This window comes from Macaca thibetana, chromosome 9 (genome assembly GCF_024542745.1).
Source record: "Macaca thibetana thibetana isolate TM-01 chromosome 9, ASM2454274v1, whole genome shotgun sequence".
In the NCBI taxonomy this organism is placed as follows: Eukaryota; Metazoa; Chordata; class Mammalia; order Primates; family Cercopithecidae; genus Macaca; species Macaca thibetana.
Window position 1 is genome coordinate 108230113 of NC_065586.1, and position 20456 is coordinate 108250568.

At 42.4% G+C, this 20456-nt stretch overlaps 1 protein-coding gene and 1 long non-coding RNA gene across 2 annotated transcripts in view; both read right to left on the reverse strand.

Annotated features, from left to right (window-relative positions):
- The window catches only part of LOC126962844 (uncharacterized), a 41988-nt gene extending 34566 nt beyond the window's left edge, over positions 1 to 7422 (reverse strand). Inside the window, exon 1 of the long non-coding RNA XR_007728832.1 lies at positions 6416 to 7422. This is a non-coding gene — a long non-coding RNA (uncharacterized LOC126962844). The remainder of the gene's footprint in view (positions 1 to 6415) is intronic.
- BBIP1 (BBSome interacting protein 1) overlaps positions 1 to 20456 on the reverse strand; it is a 1212900-nt gene that overhangs the window by 1181128 nt on the left and 11316 nt on the right. The window lies entirely within an intron of this gene.

Genomic DNA, 20456 nt, shown 5'->3' on the forward strand with positions numbered 1-20456 from the left:
CACATAACCTGAGTGGTCTTCTCCCACCGCCCCCTCCTTCTTCCTCCACGTCCTTCCCTTTCCCACAGCAGGTTTGCTGACCTCCAGGTGAAGTAATTCATCTCACTCCATGTCTCTCTCAGCTGTCTCCACTTCACCTTCCAATGCAGGCAGCCCTTGGGAGCCCCAACATGGAAAACAGAAACAGAGATTATCCCCTCCCCTGCAGAGCGTCTCCCTGGGGGAGCAGGTGTCTTGATGAGGATGCAGGGCGGGGTCTGTGGACATAGAGTGTGATGGATGTGAGGGGCAGGCACACGTGCTCTTGCAGGGCACACAGCTTTCATCCTCATAATGAAGACACATGCAGTCGACAGGAAAATGGCTGTCTCATTAATGTTCCTTTTAACAGCATTGGGACATGCTCCAAATGTCAACCTCAAAGTGCAAGTGGTCTGCAATAACTGGGAGCCTGGGCAAGGAGCGCCCAGCACAGTCCTGGTGGCCGACATTCACTGTCTGCCCCACCACCCTTGTTAGCCCAAAAAGCAAGAGATGCAGCTCCACAGCCTTCTAGGAAAATCAAACCTCTGGTTTCAGCAATCTCATGGCCTAATTTCAAGGCAAATAAAACAGTCCAGAGTCAGATGGGGCAAAAGATACAGCATGAAAATACCCTTAATGGTGTCCCTGTTTTTTCTCTCTAATATCTATAATGTTGTGAGTGCCTCGCATTCTAACACAAATCATCCCTACCCATTCCATACTCCCATCCAGTTTCCTCCCCAAAAGATAAACTATGTGTCAGCCGATTACATTTTATTAGCCTGTAAAGGCTAATTAAATCACCTAATTTCAAGACACTGTACTTTCTAAGGTCCAATGGATTTTAAAAATGTTATTGACCTACAGAGGGTAAATAAGCCAAAATATTAACATTCTTAGAAGAGTTCATTCCAACCATGCTGTGAGAGGCATTCAGCGTCAGGACTGGGGTACCTTGATAGGGACGTTAGGAACGTCCTTATACCACATCTTGGAGATTTTACCAAGCAGCTGTTTACTGAGCGGGTACACTGGGCCAGACACTCAAAAGTTTTCTGAGATGTCTGGCACAAGACCTCTGCCATCAAAAAACTTCCCTGTGCTGAAGAAAACAGAAACAAACTATAGCTGAAAGAAACATGAAATAAAGACTCCTGGAATGCCACACAGTCCTATGGGAATAACAAGGAGAGAGCAGTTCATCCTGACTGAGGGACCCTGGGACATAGGAGGTCACTCTTAAGATGAGCCTTGGGAATATGTATTGCTTGCAAAGGATTGGATATGGAAAGAGGGTGCACCAGACAGGGAGAGGGTAGAAGCGAAGGCCCAAGGAATCAAGTGGACATGACCCATTAGGGAACTCTAGAGCCCATTAAGTGCTCTAGAGCTGACGCCCACTGGCCTCTATCTGCAGACGAATTCTCTAAGCAGGTGGCTCAGGAAATATGCAGAAGAAAATAACGATGACGGAGCCCAATACTGGGTTTTTAGAAGTCACAAACTTGCTAAGTCCCAGTTTTCCATCCGAATAAAGCAGTTAGACTAAACGAAGTTCTCTGAAGTTTTGTAATTCCATGAGGCTGAGAAGAGGGCAGTGGAGTCCAGAATGAGAGATTCTTCAATGCCAGAACAAGACACACGGGCTTCTCTCAAGCAGATGGAGAGCCACTGCAGATTTTGTGAGCTGAGCTGTGACATGGCCTGGCTTGTTTAAATGGTGGCAGCAGCAGAGTAAAGATGAACTGGAGAGGCCAGGTATTAGAGGCAGATGCAAGGAAAAACTAGATCCCTGACTTCAGGCCATAATGTAAAAGAAAGCAAAACCCACTCCCCATGCCATGAAACGTAATAATAAAAAAAAAAGGAAAGAAAATGGCTTTACTTGCTAGACCTAGAATAGATATTGGCAAGAATCTGCACTTTGACCCTCTTCTTTCTACAGATTAAAAAACTGAAGGTCAGATAGCCTGACAGGTGCAGAGCAGGTTCGGAACTCTGAATTTCCAATTCAGGATTGTGGGGTCCTGCATACCTCCAAGGGGGGCACCTTCTCACTGGTTTACCCTCCCAAAAGAAGGCAAACTATTTGATCTTCATTTTTCAATACTCTGGGCTACTTCCCCACCCTCTGAGATTACCAATCAACACATTGTATTAATTGGGGGTTTCACTTGTTAATCAGTCAGGTATGGGGGGATGTTTTAGTGCTCATGGCAGGAATACAACTCACAAAATTCCATCAACTCACAAAATTCACAAAAAAGCTTCAACAACAGGAACCAGACATTCCACACCACTAGGTATGTACCAGGTGTGTGTAATGTTTCTGATCCCTGTTCATCCCCACGTTGCCTTGCATGTCAGCTGGGTCTTTTTGCTCCTGGCAGCCAAGTAGAAACATGGCTGCCAGTAAACTCAATTTGGCAAACCCAACATAAGGAGAAACCAGCTTTTTCCCTGTGTTCATGTGTCAGTCCCAGGGAAGGATTCCAATTGACTCTGCAAGAATTACCTGTCCACCTCTTAAATCCGTCACTAATGATTTTCATTACACTTGCCTGGCACCCAGGACCATCCCTCTAGCCAGGATGAAAAGATCTGTTTCCAGAGTAAGAAGTTTTGGAAAACCTTTTATTTAAACAAAATAAAATAGCTTCCCTAATCTGCTAAACCCATCTCTACATAAACATCCTCAGGAAATTGCTATAATTTATTTCCTCCATGCAAAGTATATCTCCTTGGCTGTAGGACATGAGATTGGAAATGTATGCAGACCACCTCTTGCAAGCATGTCCCAGCATGTGCCCCTAAGGAATATTCAGGCAGGAACATGATGCTCACCCCAACATTTCATGCAAACATTTAATGTAGCGCAACTGATTGGTGATTAAATAAGAAAATGCATATTATGTTATATTATGGAAAGGTTTACCCTCAATGTGTCAGATCTTGCTAATATCAAACCTCTATAGAACATATCTCTCTGGAGCTGATGCCCACTGGCCTCTATCTGCAGGTTCTGCCTCGCCCGTTATTTTAAAACCAGCCTGCTTTCAGGCAGGAGGTACTTGAGCAACTCTGCCATCATCTTCCCCAGGTACCCTGGCCCCAATCTTGAGTCCTTGTTGGAGTAAACAGGCCTCTGTCTTGTTCCAAAGACCCACTTTCTCATTCAGAGAACCTTATCTCATTCTCCTATCTCAATCCCTGCCTAGGCCCTCCATCCCCAAAAGACTGAAACTCTATCCCAAGCATGTCCACCTTGCACCCCGTGTGCTGCGTGAGGCCCAGGACAGCTTTGAATACAACCCAATGTAAATTTGTAAACTTTCCTAAAATATTATGAGATATTTTTATGATTTTTTTTAGTTCATCTGCTATTGTTATTTTATATGTGGCCCATGACAATTCTTCTCCTTTCAATGTGGCCCAGGGAAGCCAGAAGATTGAATACCCCTGCTGTCTCCTCCATCCTACCTTCATCATTCCTCTCCCAGGGTTCTGATAGATGTCTCAGACTAATAACAGAGACCCTCCTGCCTTTACTGGTGCCATCTGCCTAGGTCTCCAAACCTCACCTCCTTCTGAATTCCCCATCACCCTGCTTAACCCCAACACTCTGGAATGTTCATCCGCCAGTGTTGACCATCAGAGAGGCCACCTCTTATTTACCGGCATTTCTTCCAGAAAATGCCTGTGGTACCCGTTCCCACTCACGGGGAGGATCTTACCTGATCCCAGTCTTAATTACCCAGCTGTGTTAAGCAATATGCACCATAACAACTATGGCACTAGGTCAAAAGTCCCACAATCCCATCCCCTAAACCCAGCTTACACACAGGCGAAGGCTGAAATTACAGGAAATACCAACGGCCCAATGGCAGCCAGCCCAACCCTATGTTTATATTATACTCTCTCACATAAGCAGTGTGAGATAAACTTATGCAGTTCCAATGAATGGAATTCACGGGAAAAATAATTATGACAATCTTGTTACACCACCTAGCATAAGCAATGAGGATTATTGATCAAACCATCTGTGACTTTTATAAAATTATTTCTGGAGCTAGGGTTGTCCAAGGAAAGCATATTACTAACTTCATCTGCCTTCAACATTCTTCCAGATACAGTGGAAGGAAAGGCCTGGGGCCCCATTGGAATGGGATTATAGGCTCAAAGTTATCTAGAATCCTATGAGCTTAGCGGGGTATGAATCTCAAAATGTGTCTCTGAAACAACTGCAACAGCATCATCTAAGAACTTATCAGAAATGTATATCTTCAAGCACTACTCAGCCCTATTGAATCCAACATCCGAGGAATATGACCCCTCAATCTGTGTTTTAACAAGCCCTCAAGAAGACATTAATATCCATGATGGTGACTACACTGGATGCTTTTAAAAAATTCAAATGCTTACTCCCCACTCCAGATATCCTGACTGGGTCTGGTCTAGGTGGGGCCTAAATATCACTTTGAAGAAATTCCCAAGGTGATTCCAGCAGTCAGTTTCTGTTGAGAAGCACTGCTTGGGATGTGCTGAGTCCTGCAGTTTCAGACAAATCTACAATCACTTTATCTTCCCCACCTGCCTTGCTTCCCTGCAAAAAGGCAGCTCCATCTGCACTTAATCTGCATGCTTCAGCCCCTGAAGAATGGACTGGTCAAGCTTGGCAAAGGCAAGATCTCATTTTCAAAGGCCCCGTAAATGTCAAGCTTCTTGTTATTCACATTGTTTCTGTGTTAGTCACGGTTGTTGATATCATCATCAAATCAAATTAGATTTTACAGGCTTGCTGTGAAATTGTTTCTGGATGTCTGCAACTCTAGCTGAAGTCCTACTTAGGTGAAGGCACATATGCTATCTGTAAGGACTGCAGTTTGCAATGAGAGGAAATGCCAGTGCTAAGGAGAGGCAGGAGGTATCAAAGAAATGAGACATTAGAACCTTGTTAAATCCACCCACCACGTTGCTGTTCTTCATGGAAGTCTACTTAAAACCACCTGTTTGGGTTGGATCCAAATCTGTAGCAAGGTAATTAATCAGGGGCAGGTGGTATCATATGGGTCCTGGGGGTCTGTCTTATGCCTCCCTCCAAAACAGTGGTTTCCAATTTTTAAGTATATTTTTAATGACAAAATACTTCTCAGAGCTCCACCTGATGGTAATAATGCTTTTAGCATTGTTGGATTGAGAAAATTCACAGAGAGAACTATTCTGCATTCATTACACTGATAAGTGAGTGTGCACTACATTTATCACATGCATTTGAAAATTCATACCTGTGTACTACACATTTGTTACTCAGCCTAGAGGCACAGATGGATTCCAGGGCCTTCTGTAGTCACCCTACAGCCCTAAGAAGACCACTGCCTTATAGAATAGAACTCCAGGCCAGGAGAAGGAGCAATGGGAACTTAGCAGTTTTATTGTACCAGATTTTCTCTACATAATTAGAATTCTACATCCACCACCAGCCCAGGCCCTACAGCTGCATAACCATCCCCAGGCATCCTGTAGTTTCTAGAAAAGCTGTCTTTATTCCCACCTACATTGTTCTGAGACACTGACTCTTGAGAAATAAATGCAGTCTATTTGAATTAATTGAAATTCCTTCAAAGGACCAAAGAAATGAAGGCTGGCTCTTTCTTTCTGTGGAATGACCTAAGCCTCCATCTCCAAGGCTAGGCCACATTGTCACTCTCTCTCTCTCTCTCTCTCAATCTGGTCCCAGCCTGCTGAGCACTTCGCTGCTTCCACCAGTCTCCTCTCCTCCTGCAACAAAATGGGCATTCTAAAATGCAAGTCTGATTGTACCACTGTCCCTGGGAAGAATCCAAACTCCTGAATGTAGAATAAAAGATGCTTCCTGAGTTGGCCTCTCCTCTCCTCACTGTCTTCTGCTTAGCGTACTAGCACACCCTAACTTGTGGTTTATGCTGTATCCTACCCAACCACTTCCAGTTCCTTGCAATAGCCTTTCCCTGTGCGCCTTTCTCTGGCTAGCTCTTATTCATTATTCATCCTCATCATAGCCAACTGCTGCCCCACAAAGGAGCCTGCCCTGACCACCAGGGGTCTGGATTAGCTTTTCTTCTTGGATACTCCCCTAGTACCTTATAATTCCCCAATGATAGTGCTACTTAACCATACCATATTGTATTTGCTAATTTTCAGTGGATCTCAGAATATATCATACAACAAGAATAGAGGGAAAGTTGATTCAAGTGAGTTGGCTCCCATGTGAGATGAAGAAACTATAATCCCCAAATAACTTTTCCTTCCTGATTGGTTCTTCTGGATGATACCATGACAACAGCCAAGGCTACAGGACACATAAAGGCACTTTTCTTCAATGTCCTTGACCCACCCCATTTCCCATCCTCACCACCATTTGTGCAGGTTGTGACCTGGAGAATCCTTAGTGACGGAGGAACTGGAGCCATTCCACCTTCTTCTTAGGAAGAGATTGAAGGAATGTTCAGTAATATTTCTCCTTTAAGGGCTTAGGACTGAGAGGCCTCCCATGAACTCCTAGAATTTTGTCTGCTTCTGCAAAGAGGAATAAAAGATCTTTGAAGAACAATTCAGATCTAGGATTTTCATGAAAGAAAACAGGCAGAATGAATTTCTGCAAATGGTCCTTCCCAGGATCTTTCCTGATATGAAAAAGAAGCAGATCTGTGGACAATCAAAAGTATGCACAGGATAGAAAAGCATCTTCCTTCGGCAATCAAAAGCCTTGAATACATTTATAATTTCCTCATTCTATTTTGTTCATAGTGCTTCTGTAAGGTTTGCATGCTCTTTTCAGAACACAAGTTCTGAACCACCTAAGTAAATGTTCCAGATGACAAAACATATTCTTGTTTCTCAAAACAAAAATAAATCCATAGGATTTTTCCCTATAAAATAAAAGGTGTTCAGTATACATATCAAAAATACAGTTATGCGTAAAGAAGTAAATAAAATTTCAATACCTAAAAACGTCAGCATTACTTATTTTTAAAACTGCAAGCCAGACTGAGCTTCATTCAGTCCCTCCAGTCATGCCCCACCTCAAGCCTTTCCACCGGCAGATCCCTTTGTCTGAAAGAATTTTATTCTCCCTCTAAAAACCTGCCTTCAACCTCCTTCCCTGGTTCTAGCTTAGACATTATTATCATTATAATTATTACCTAATTAATGATGTCATATATAATTAGATGTGATAAAATGTAACACTGCACTTTAATACAATTGTCATCATTGTTGGATATGATTCCTCCAGAAGGAGCCCCCTGACTTCCCAAGGCAGGTCCTCATACGTGCTCTCATAGCACCAGTCACAGTACTCACCCCTGTAATGCAATTGCTATTGATTCTTCTCTTTTTCTCACCATGGAGGCAGGGGAGTATTCACTGCTGTAAGAAGTGCCCAGCACACATCTCTCTCTCTCTCTCTCTCTCTCTCTCCCCCCTTCCCTCCCTCCCTCTTTCTTTCTCTCTCTCTCTCTCTCTCTCTCTCTCTCTCCCTGTCCTTTCTCTCTCTCTCTCTCTCTCTTCTGTCTCTCTCTCACCAAGGGACAACTCTACATGCTGCTCTGTAAACTGCCTTGTTCTTCAATGACAGATAGTAGACATACTTCCGTGTTACTCAAGATACAGTTATATTGTTATTTTAAATGACTACTTTTCATGACATGGAAATCATCATTTCTTTAACCAGCCTTATACTGCATGCTGCTATGACATTTTATGAGACCAGATGATAATTTCTTTTAGAACTCTGGGTGCAACAGTAGTCACTGGGCTCTGAGTAAGGAACTCTGATATGAGGAAATTTAATTCAAGAGTTCTCTTATGTCTTCCATCTGCTGAAAACGTGTTTTGTTGCTTACTTCCTGTGTCTTAGCTGCATTGTAATAATGGGTGTTGTTACCAGATTCATGACCTTCAGCGAAGTGACGCAGCATTGTTCTAAAACTAGTTAGTAGTTTCTGAACATCTATAAACTGGCATTTAGTGATGTCAGCCCAGGGGAAAGACACCATCCTGAGATAAATACTTTGCCTAGAAGAGATCATGAAATAAATAACCCACACATTGACAAAGTAAAATTGACTTTATTTGTACATTACCAAAAGTTCCCCAGGAATTCAGCACATTCCAGCCCTGGAGACAAAACTGTCCATGTATTTCCTATCAAATTGGATTTACAGAGCTCTGATTGTAAACCCAGGACTATGTTAGGTACTATGGAGAAGATAAGTGATACTTTTCTGCTCTGGGAGAGTTTATAGTCTCTTTTCATGATAAGATGTTTATACCAAAAGCTCTGGACCCCCCAAATTCAATTCACAGTCCCACAGATGGACAAACACACTTGCATTGATGAAAGAACCTGATCCATCTTCTTTTGAAAAAACAGATGCGTGAGTATAATGGCTCTCTGAAAATAATTCAAGCACATAGAAGAAAATGACTAATTTTGTTCAGAAAAGGGTCTTTAGAGGTACTGAACCAAGACATGAAGAAGTTGGGCAAGGCTGTGGAACATCATTTTTCTCTAGATGTGAGTATTATCACTTACTGCTGTGTCAGGATGCAGATACACAGCTGAGTAATGACTGGAGTTTTGGGGGCCATCAAACAGCTTGATACTGACGCCAAATATTTACATATTTCTTGCCCCTGAGGTGCTCAGAAGCTCTTTACAATTTTTTTAAAACTATAAACAAAAATCTCTCTATTGCATCAGTGCAAGTGGCAACTGGTATTTCCATGTTTGTAGTAGAGACAGTGGGAGTCCAACACATTTGGAAGCAAAAGCTGGACACAACCAACATGCATACATGTTTTGACCCAGAACCATTTCTTCCCTTGAACTCAACTCACATTTTCCGTCCCTACTTCTTAGTTACCTGCTATGGCCAAGCACTCATGAAATCCTCCATATGTCCACTATACATCATAGTCTCCCTTGGAATTAGGTCGACACCAGTTGAGGGTTCTAGTCAATGGATAATGAGCAGTTGTGAAGTGTGTCACTCCTGGGTCGAGGTAGTTCAAATAAATGTCTCTACCATCACTCTCTCCCTCTGTTCTAGCAAGCTTTGAGGCCACCTGGTGAAATGGGAACCTACCAAGATGGTGGGACAAAGGAGCATGGATCCAAGTCACCGGATGGAGGACAGTCTCCATCTAACCTGCATCAGATTTTGTAAGTGAGAAGTAAACTTTTGTTGTGCTAAGCCACTGAGATACTGGGGTCTGCTTGTCACCACAGCCCAGTCTATTCTATCCTGCCGGATATAATCCATCAGTCATTCCTATCCCCTCATTCTTTGTCGGTAAGGTCCCAATATTGTTCATGGTCCATTCTTTGCTTGACCACATGCTCAAAGTGACTGCCTCTCCAACTCTAGGAGGGTGAGTCATGAATTGACCTCAGTCAGCCACAGTGGTTTGAATTTCTTTGCCAGATTTTAGTTTAGGCTTGAACATGTGTTACAATTCTGGAATAAGATTTATAACATAAATCTCCTGAGGAACTTCTTGGAAAGGCTTTATTCACTCTTACAAAGAAAAATACATGGAAATGTCATCTTTCTTCCATCTCTAGATTCAGCTGATGAGGAAGTGATGCTTGGTACTACTGCAGCCATCTTGTGACCATTAGGCTGAGGACCAAAGCTAACATCTTGAAGATGGCAGAGAAGAGACATGAAAAGAACAAGAGCTTTTAAGATAATTCACCCATATATTAACTAACTCTGGAACCACCCTGTCTTTTTTATTGTTTGAGATGTGAAAAGTACCTGCCACTCGGGTCATCAGTTCTCAATCTGCCTGCACATTAGGAAAAGCTGGGGAATATTTGAAACATACCAATGCCCCAGTTCTGCTCCCAGAGATTCTAGTTTAGTCAGACTGCTGTGGAGACCAGACCTCACTTTTTGGAAGCTCCAAGATGGTTCTGCTCTATAGTCAGAATGGCAGACCACCGCAAGATTATAAGTTTCCTGAGGATAGGAACTATGCCTTTGTAATATTTGATGTCCCTGTAAGTGCCAGACATAGGGCTTAGTGTGCAAACACGTTCTTCCTTAATTTCTGAATAACTCTCTAAAGCAGATAACATGGGCTCATCTCTCTGGGGTTAATTTCCTTACAGAGCAGAAGCTGTGCTGTATCTTGGAAGGAAACGAGTTGTGACTGGTAGCAGGAACCCATGAAGTGGGGTCCCAGCAGCCCTCTTCTAGACATCCATGGGTCCTCTGATGCTCAGTGTCTCCACAACCCCTTTACTACCTAACACATACCTCTCTTCTCTGTGGCTCCAATGTCCAATCCCTCAGTCCTTCTCAGACCCTGGGAAGTTTTAAAGGCTGAGTTGGAAGATGCTTTTCTGTGACTGGGTCTGCTGAAGACTAATAGAGAAAGATCTGCCAATACTGCCCCATCTCACATAGAATAAACATCAATCTGATTTCCTTTGCTTTGAAGCTTCCAATTCCATGAAATAAATTATTGCTTTACTTGATATTGAAAGCTCAGATTCAATACAGCAAGTGAAAGCAGAGTCTGGCTGGAGAGAGCAAACGGCCTGGATAGGGAGGCCCTCTCTATCCCTACCCATGTGGCTTAGGAGTCCCCCAACTCTGGGAACTGGTGTGGACTTCCCTCCAAAGATCAGATCTGCCTCTTTCCCTCTTTGTATTTCCCTAGAACTGGGAGAAAAACCTCTGACTTCTGCCCACCTAGCCATATTTCCTTTCTCTCATAGAGCAACACAGTTTCAGGCTAAAGTGCACTACAGCTACATACCAGTTATCAGCACACTCTAAAATAAGCTCAGACCAAGCCTTACTGCAAATCTGTCCTGAAGTATAATCACTGATATATATATAACCACTTACTATGCACAAGGCACCAGGCCAAGAGCTTCACAAGCAGGCTCTGAGCAAATATGATTATACCCATTTATGGTGGAGGGAATAAGCACAGAAAGGTTAAGCAGTGTGTCCATGATCGTATCACTCATGGATGAGTGAGCTATTGCTGAGTTACAAAACTCCCCAAAACCTCTTGAAAATTCAAGCTAGGATCACCTATGCACTTTTTCTGGTCTTGGTGGGGCTCCTTCTCCTTTTGCCATCAACTGCAGATTGGCGAGGCATCTCTGATTCTGGATGCTGGCTCCTGTTGACTGAAGTGCTTCCATTCACCTGCTCATGGTCTTTCATGCTCCAGTTGGCTAGCTCTGGCCTGTTCCCAAGGCAGAACCAGCATTCTGAAAGAAAGCAAAAGTATGTAAGAACCCTTAAGGGCTAGCCTTGGAATTCGCACGATATCACTTTGTCTGCATTCTGCTGAATAGAGCATGACACAAGGCTAGCCCAGATTCATAGGCTGGAGAAATAGACTCTATTCCTTAATGGGAGGAGCAAAGACACTTTGCAAAGAACACAGATTTGGAGAAGCTATTAATCCACCAGAACTAAGTAATGGAACTGGTAAGTAATGAGCAAGTGATGGAACTGGATTGAAACCCAAGCAGTATAGATTTGGGCCCTGAGCTCTAAGATTGCACATTCATGTAGCTTTTCACACTCCCACCTATTCAGATTCTATGGTTCTGGTTTGAGCTCCCCACGTACTTCCTTCCAAGTTAAAATTCCTAGGTATTATGCAAACACATGTTCAATGCCACATCAACAGACAATAATTGACACCTGAGTCAGCCATGCCAAAAACCAAAGTTAACAGAAGGAGGAAATATCTAAATCTTGTTAAAACCAGTCTCCATATCTCAACATCACCTATATTAGTCCATTTTCATGCTGTTGATAAAGACGTACCCGAGACTGGGCAATTTACAAAAGAAAGGAGTTTAATGGACTTACATTTCCACTTGACTGGGGAGGCCCCACAATCATGGTGGAAGGTGAAAGGCATGTTTCACATGGTGGCAGACAAGAAAAATGAAGAGAACTTGTGCACGGAAACTCCCCTTTTTAAAGCCATCAGATCTTATTCACTATCACAAGAAGAGCATTGGAAAGACCTGTCCCCATGATTCAATTACCTCCCACTGTGTCCCTTCCACAATACATGGGAATTCAAGATGAGAATGGAACACAAGTGGGGACACAGCTAAATCATATCATCCCACCCCTGGCCCCTCCCAAATCTCATGTTCTCACATTTCAAAACCAATCATGCCTTCCCAACAGTCCCCCAAAGTCTTAAATCATTTCAGCATTAACTCAAAAGTCCACAGTCCAACATCTCATCTGAGACAAGGCAAGTTCCTTCTGCCTATGAGCCTGTAAAATTAAAAGCAAGTTTGTTACTTCCTAGGTACAATGGGAATACAGGCATTTGGTAAATACACCTTTCCAAATGGGAAAAATTGGCCAAAACGAAGGGGCTACAGGTCACATGCAAGTCCAAAAGCCAGCAAGGCAGTCAAATCTTAAAGCTCCAAAATGATCTCCTTTGACTCCATGTCTCACATCCAGGTCACATTGATGCAAGAGGTGGGTTTCCATGGCCTTGGGCAGCTCTGCCCCTGTGGCTTTGCAGGGTACAGTCTCCCTCCTGGCTCCTTTTATGGGCTGGCATTGAGTCTCTGCAGCTTTTATAGGCACACAGTGCAAGCTGTCAGTGGATCTACCATTCTGGGAACTGGAGGACAGTGGCCCTCTTCTCACAGCTCCACAAGGTAGTACCCCAGTAGGGACTCTGTGGGGGCTCCCACCCCACATTTCCCTTCCACATTGCCCTAGCAGAGGCTCTCCATGAGGGCTCCACCCCTGCAGCAAACTTCTGCCTGGGCACCCAGGCATTTCTATACATCCTCTGAAATCTAGACAGAGGTTCCCAAACCTCAATTCTTGTCTTCTGCATACCCACAGGCTCAACCCCATGTGGAAGCTGCCAAGGCTTGGGGCTTCCACCCTCTGAAGGAACAGCCTGAGCTGTACCTTGGCCCCTTTTAGTCAAAGCTGGAGCTGCTGGGACACAGCAACAAATCCCTAGACTGCACACAGCAGAGGGATCCTGGGCCCAGCCATCTTTTCCTCCTAAACCTCTGGGCCTGTGTAGGGAGGGGCTGTCACAAACATCTTTGACATGCCCTGGAGACATTTTCCCCATTGTCTTGGTGATTAACATTCAGCTCCTCTTTACTTTTGCAAACTTCTGCAGTTGACTTGAATTTATACTCAGAAAATGGGATTTTCTTTTCTATCGCATTATCAGACTGCAAGTTTTCCAAACTTTTATGCTCTGTTTCCCTTTTAAACCTGAATGCTTTTAACAGCACCCAAGTCACCTCTTGAATGCTTTACTGCTTAGAAATTTCTTCTGCCAGGTACTCTAAATCATGTCTCTCAAGTTCAAAGTTCCACAAATCTCTAGGGCAGGGGCAAAATGCCACCAGTCTCTTTACTAAAACATAACAAGAGTCACCTTTGCTCCAGTTCCCAACAAGTTCCTCATCTCCATCTCAGACCATCTCAGCCTGGACTTTATTGTACATATCACTATCAACATTTTGATCAAAGCCATTCAATAAGTCTCCAGGAAGTTCCAAACGTTGTCACATTTTCCTGTCTTGTTCAGAGCCCTCCAAACTATTCCAATCTCTGCCTATTACCCAGTTCCAAAGTCACTTCCATATTTTTGGGTATATTTTCAGCAGCACCCCATTCTACTGGTACCAATTTATTGTATTAGTCCATTTTCACACTGCTGATAAAGACATACACAAGCCTGGGCAATTTAAAAAAGAAAGATGTTTAATGGACTTACAGTTCCATGTGGCCAGAGAGCCCCAAAATCATGGTGGAAGATGAAAGGCACATCTCACATGGCGGCAGACAAGAGAAGAGAGCTTGTGCACGAGAACTCTCTTTTTTAAAACTATTAGATCTCATGAAACTTATTCACCATCACAAGAACAGCATGGGAAAGACCTGCCCCCATGATTCAATTACCTCTCACCAGGTCCCTCCCACAACACGTGGGAATTTAAGATGAGATTTGGGTGGGGACACAGCCAAACCATATCCCCATCCAACTAAATATTGTCCTTGCTGAAATCTCAAGCACTGACAATATCATAAACAAAGTTCACAGGATTATGTTTTGTGCTACAATCAAAGGCTAAGAAGTGAAGTGCCAATTTACATAAAACTTCAAGAAGAAATCTTTGAATGTTGAAGAATTGTTAGAATAGCTACTTTCCCTTTACAGAGTTGAGAGTTCAGCCAGAATGAAGGACCCAGTCCCTGGACTGACAGCTCAGAACTCAAGACTGTAATTTCCAAGAGAGCTTTCACCCAAAACTCCATCTTATAAAGACTGTTTGATGTCCTTGAACTCCCAGTACAAGCATACTTCATTTTTTTTCAAATTACCTCCAAACAATTACATTTGTATTGCACTCATGTCCTGTAATCCAAATCCCATTCTTCCAAATTGCCTGCAATATGAAACATGACTAACTCCTTCCTTGTGAGAATATTTTTTCTGACACGTGTGGTGACATCTTTTAAATAGATTCTTACAAATTGAACTTGCTACACAGTATGTAAGTGCTACTTGGAATATGTGAAAATATCTTCACTGCATAAACCCAAAAGTTCACCAAGAACATAAGCTCTCACCCTACCCCCTTCTCTCCCCTCTTTGGGACATATTGAAGTCCCTGAGCAAAGTGGAGCACCCCCAGAACACCTGTGCACCCCTGTACCCACCTGCCCTGAGTGGTCCAAATGCCAGTGAAATGCTATTTGGTGAGTGTTTCCTAGACTTTGCAAAATTTTCAAAGTAGAGGAAAATTTTGCCTGTAGCAACATACCTCACTTACCTTTCTCACCCCTTCCTTCTATTTTCCCCACATAAAAACGTTAAGACAATATTGGAAGTATTTCATTGACAGAGAGGGAGAGCAAGAGGGATATTTAGAATGAGAATCCCTCTTGGTAGCTGATATGGTACATGAAAACAGACTAATACAGTAGCCAAAAGAATTCAAAGGAATTGATAAAAAAAGGACTGGAGTTCTCTGGTGCTGCAGGCACTATCCCCAGTGTAAATATTCTCTTCAGTTCTTTCCTACATCAAGCAGGCCACCTGTTTTTAGTTCCATAAACCGACCACTCATTTCTTCCCCACACTCAATAATCAATAACCCTCATACAGAGTACTGGCCCATCCCACAGCCTTGAGGAACTCTCTCTCACTTTCCACCCACCAACACACATACCAAACCCTGACTAGCATAGAGCTCAACACATAATTTCTTACCTATGCTAATTGAGTTAACAGCTCAAGGTCTGACTATTGGTCTGTGGGTAGTGCCCATGGCTCAGGTCAGTGTCTCCCAAACCTAGAGAACCATCAGTATTACTGAATGAGCCCCTTACAATTTCAGATTCCCATCCTGTCCCATCAGAATCTCCACAGGAGAGGGATGGGCATCTCTGCTTTTAAAAGGCCATTCTTATCATTTTGATGATTGGCCAAGTTTGGTAATGAGTAAGCAGAAAATCTTTGAGGAACCAGACATTACCCAAAACAAACAGACTTGGGAGGGCTCTGGGGGTCATGGGAAAACACTCTTATCATGCACCTACTACTGCCTGCAGATTTCATTCTGAGGACTTCGGTGGCCCATGAAATCAAATCATTTTCAATAGCCACTAACCTTATAGAAAAAAGCCCTTCAGAGAGAACTCAACATATTCAAATTTTTTTCTTCTTTTTTAAGAATTAGTCTATGATGAACAATTATTAAGCTTCTTGTTTCCCAGCAGGTCAGGACAACTTCAGGGGAATTGTTAGCGGTGGAAGAGATCCGAGTTACCCCGAGTTACTGGTGGCAAATTCGTACATGTCTGCAGCAAGTTTAGTCCTAGCCTCCTCAGAAGAAAGAATTAGACTGAGGGGCATAGAGCAGAAAAAGAGACCAAGGCAAGTTCCAGGACAAGAGTGGAAGTTTATTAAAAAGGCTTTAGAACAGGAAAGAAAGGAAAGAAGAGACCCAAGTAGGCACCTGAAGATTAAAGAGAAAAAAGGTCAAGTGGCCTGTTTAACCATGATCTTAGGACTTTTATAGACTTGCCTCTTTTCCATCATTCTTCCTTTAGGGTGGGCTTCTGCATGTGCAGTGCCCTCCTTGCCTTTGGGAAGTGAGCAGGCACAGTGTGTTTAGGAAGTTGTATCCACGCCCATCTGAGGCTTTCTTCCTTTTTCCAGTGGAGTGTACCCAGAAGATCACACTTTGCCAATTTCATCTCTCAATGTGTATGCCCAGTGATATGGTTTGGCTGTGTCCCCACCCAAATATCAACTTGAATTGTATCTCCCAGAATTCCCACGTTTTGTGGGAGGGACCCGGGGGAGGTAATCGAATCATGGGAGCCAGTCTTTCCATGCTATTCCCATGATAGTGAACAAGTCTCACAAGATCTAATGGGTTTATTGAGGGTTTCCACTTTTGCTTCTTCCTCATTTTCTCTTGCTGCCACCATGTAAGAAGTGCCTTTCACCTCCCGCCATGATTCTGAGGCCTCCCCAGCCATGTGGAACTGTAAGTCCCATTAAACCTCCTTTTCTTCCTAGTCTTGTGTATGTGTTTATCAGCAGCATGAAAACGGACTAACACACCCAGTAAGTTTCTTCTCCCTGGGGCTGCTTTTAATTAACACTTTAATGTTAACAGGTGTGGACCATCCATTCATGGCCTCTGCCTGGCTCCAGCTGCCAGTTTATTACTTTTAGAGAAGCAATGTGATAATTGCCAAACCATCACCCGACATTTCTGGTGGATGGGGGTAAGAGCCCTCTCCTGCCCCACTCACACCTAACTACCTGTAACAGAATCTGACCACCAAGGTGCAAGCCATTAAAGATACTCATAATAACTTCCCATCTGGGTCTCTCTCCTTAGGTTGCTTACAATAATCAAGGTCACTTTTGACTCCAAAGGACACTTGGCAATGCCTGGAGACATTTCTGCTACAACTGGGGAAGGGGGTTTGACTGGTACATAATAAGTAGAAGTCAAGGATGCTGCTCAACATCCCCCAATACACAGGGCAGCCCACTCTCACAACAAAGAATCATCAAACCCCAAAAATGTCAATAGTGCCAAAGTTGAGAAACCCTAGCTTAGAATAATATTTTGCAGTGTTCAATTAGCAATTCATAAACTTGATTTAGGTCTAACTCAATGAAAATCCTCTTCTATTTTGATGGTGGAGTAGTCACCATGACAGATTTGGAATATGGCAAACCTTTTATTTATTTACTCAATGGTTGCCTTAAATACCAACTATATGCGAGCATCATACTGGGAAGAGGGCTTCGAAGCAAAGAAGGCATGGTCCCTACCCTCGTGGAACTCACAGAATTGTTGGAGAGATGGGCACAAGGCAAAGAATCACCCAACTCAGGGTGAAGTGGCAACTGTAAGCACTATAAGGAAGTGGAAGAGTGATTAATGGTGAGATTTCACCTAGTCAAGGGGTCAGGAGAGGCTTCCTTAAGGAAGCCATGACTGGGCAAAGTTCTGAGGGATGCATAGAAGTTCTCTAGGGAAACAGACCTTTCCAAACAAAAGGAATCAGCACATACAACAGTCGCAGAAAGGAGTATAATACATACAAGAGGCTGAGATGCATACAAGGAAAATGAAAGTGGCACCAGAAGAGGCTTTGGTTTAGAAGACAATAAAGAGGTTGGTCTTTATCTTAATAGCAATGGGAAATCATTCAAAGTGTTTTAAACTGGAGCTGGAGAGTTATGAATGATTTAGGTATCTCCTAGTCCACTGACTCTCACCCCTGATTGTACATGGGGATTGACTGGGGAGCTGTTTAAACATACACATGTTCAGGCCCCACTTCAAATAAATCAGAATATCTAGGGGTGTTATCCAAGCATCAGTAATTTTTAAAAGGTTGTCCTTAACCATCTTAAACCCCCAATTCACATATATTTCTATAATCTATAATTTAGTCCATAAAACATAGCTGAAGAAGAGTAAAGATTAAGACAGTAGTTACCCAGATGCAGCCAGAAGCTTCTATTGATGGAGAAGTCATTCTACGCTAAGGGTTGAATCAGTCAGCCACGTTCATTAGACAGGACCTCTCTCGAGCATAGCAGCCTGTACTATGTACAATTCTACTTCTTGTTTTTGCAAAACTACAAATAATGTCCAGGCCTCTAGAAAATAGTCAACCCCATGAATTTGAAAATCTGCCTATGCCAAGGATCTACTGCATTTAGAAGATGGAAATGCTGAGGCAGAAATCAGAATTAAATAATACAGCAAAGCAATGGTAAAAATGGGAAAAAGAAAAACTTGAACCAAACAGCAATTGGCCTCTCTCTCTGGTTATGTGAAGAGATGTTAGGTTTTTAAGTAGTTTCAAGGGGAATAGAAATGGAATTTATCTCTGAAGTTTGTAGTTTCAATGTTGCCTAGAATTACAAATAGTTTATAAAGTAATGTGAGATACCTTAATGTAGTATTCTCAAGCAAACGGACACTGTCTTCTGCTCATTTACCCCATTAGGATACAGAATAGGCAATTAAACCAAAATGAACATGACACAGAGATAATTGCACATCATAATAAAACCTATAATAAGCACCAACAACAATTTAAAAAATACCCAGATTTTAAACTATTAAAGGCAGGCACACAAGTGGGAAGTATTTCAGCACAACTTATTATGCCAAACGGTGTGGATAACTCAATAAAACAAAACTAGCTGCATGTCATCAGCTTTATATCAGCAGATGATTTATTTGCTTCAGTTCACCACACACAACAAAACACTGCTCATTAAAGACACCTAAGAAATACAGCACATCTCAGTAGGATTCATAACTGCGGCTCAGTCAATGCTCATTGGCAACACTGACTGAGAGACGACCTGTACTTCCTTTGGTGTTTTTTACACAAGGTAGGTGGGAAGAGGCAAAGAAAGGGAAGAAAAAAGCATTTGGCTTCTTGGGTCAAAAGTAGTCATTTGGGCCCAAGTACCTCTAACTTTGAACATAAAAGACCAAAGTAGACTATGAATCTTTCCAGAAACTTCCATTTGGGGATAAACTCATAGTTCTCTGCTGAGCTTGCATTCTATGACTCTACAACACAAGATATCTAAAATTAAGGAAACAGGGCAAAAATACAGACAATGGAAGTACTAAGAAATTGGGGATATTTTGACCCAAAGAGATCCTGATTTTTTTTCTTAATTCCAATTATTTGTCAACTCAAACAGCCTTTAGTAATTCATTGATCTATACTTACACATAAGCCAAACACCTCCAGTGCAATAAATGTCATTCAAATGACACACTCCTCAGAGTTAGACAGGGTCAAATCACTACTAGGTTACAAGTTATGATACATAAGCTAAATACTAAATTTTATCCAGGCAAAGGAAAAGCATAGTCAATATTTCATAAGGATTGTGGCCAGGTGTGGTGGCTCACGCCTGTAATCCCAGCACTTTGAGAAGCCGAGTTGGGTGGATCATTTGAAGTCAGGAGTTCGAGACCAGCCTAGCCATCATGGTGAAATCCCCATCTCTACTAAAAATACAAAAATTAGCCAGGAGGTAGTGGCGCATGCCTGTAATCCCAGCTACTAGGGAGGCTAACGCAGGAGAATCGCTTGAGCCTGGGAGGTGGAGGTTGAAGTGAGCCAAGATTGAGCCGCTGCACTTCAGTCTGGGTGACAGAGTGAGACCCTGTCTCAAAAAAAGGAAAAAATAAGTATTTCATAAGGTTTGCTTCTTCTTTTTTTTTTTTTTAACCAGTCTATCAGTCAATTAACAGTGAGTGCTACAGAAGCCATTTTGGATTTCTATGACGAAATATGAGTTGAAGCATTAATCAGGAAAATTCCATTTAATTAAGGCTTTCTGCAAGATGTGCATTTGCATACTTTACCTTTAACACATATTCCTCCAAACTTGAAGACAGATGTAGATGACATTTACAGAAGGTATATGCTATAGTTTCCAGACAATGAAGTATTTTTTTTTTTTTAATTTACAGCTCCATCCAAAAATGAAGAGATGGTCATTTTGTTTATATTTTATTTGCAGCTAAATGAAACAGGTAACTGACAACATTCCTGGAAGGGAGCCCATTTTCAACCCAACAGGCCAATCTCCATTATATTTAGATAAGTTTGTCCATTGAACAAGAAGGATTACCCTAACCAACAGCAAATTAAATAAAAACCTTTCAATAAAACAACAGCCTGTGCACTCTATATATACTTCTGAACAATCAATTTAATTTTTAAAAGGTTTGACTTTTTAAATTTTATAGTTTTATTATTTGAGATGTTTTTCTCTAAGTTAGAAAAAACAAGATTTCTTCCAGCATATCATCCCGAGGAACTGGG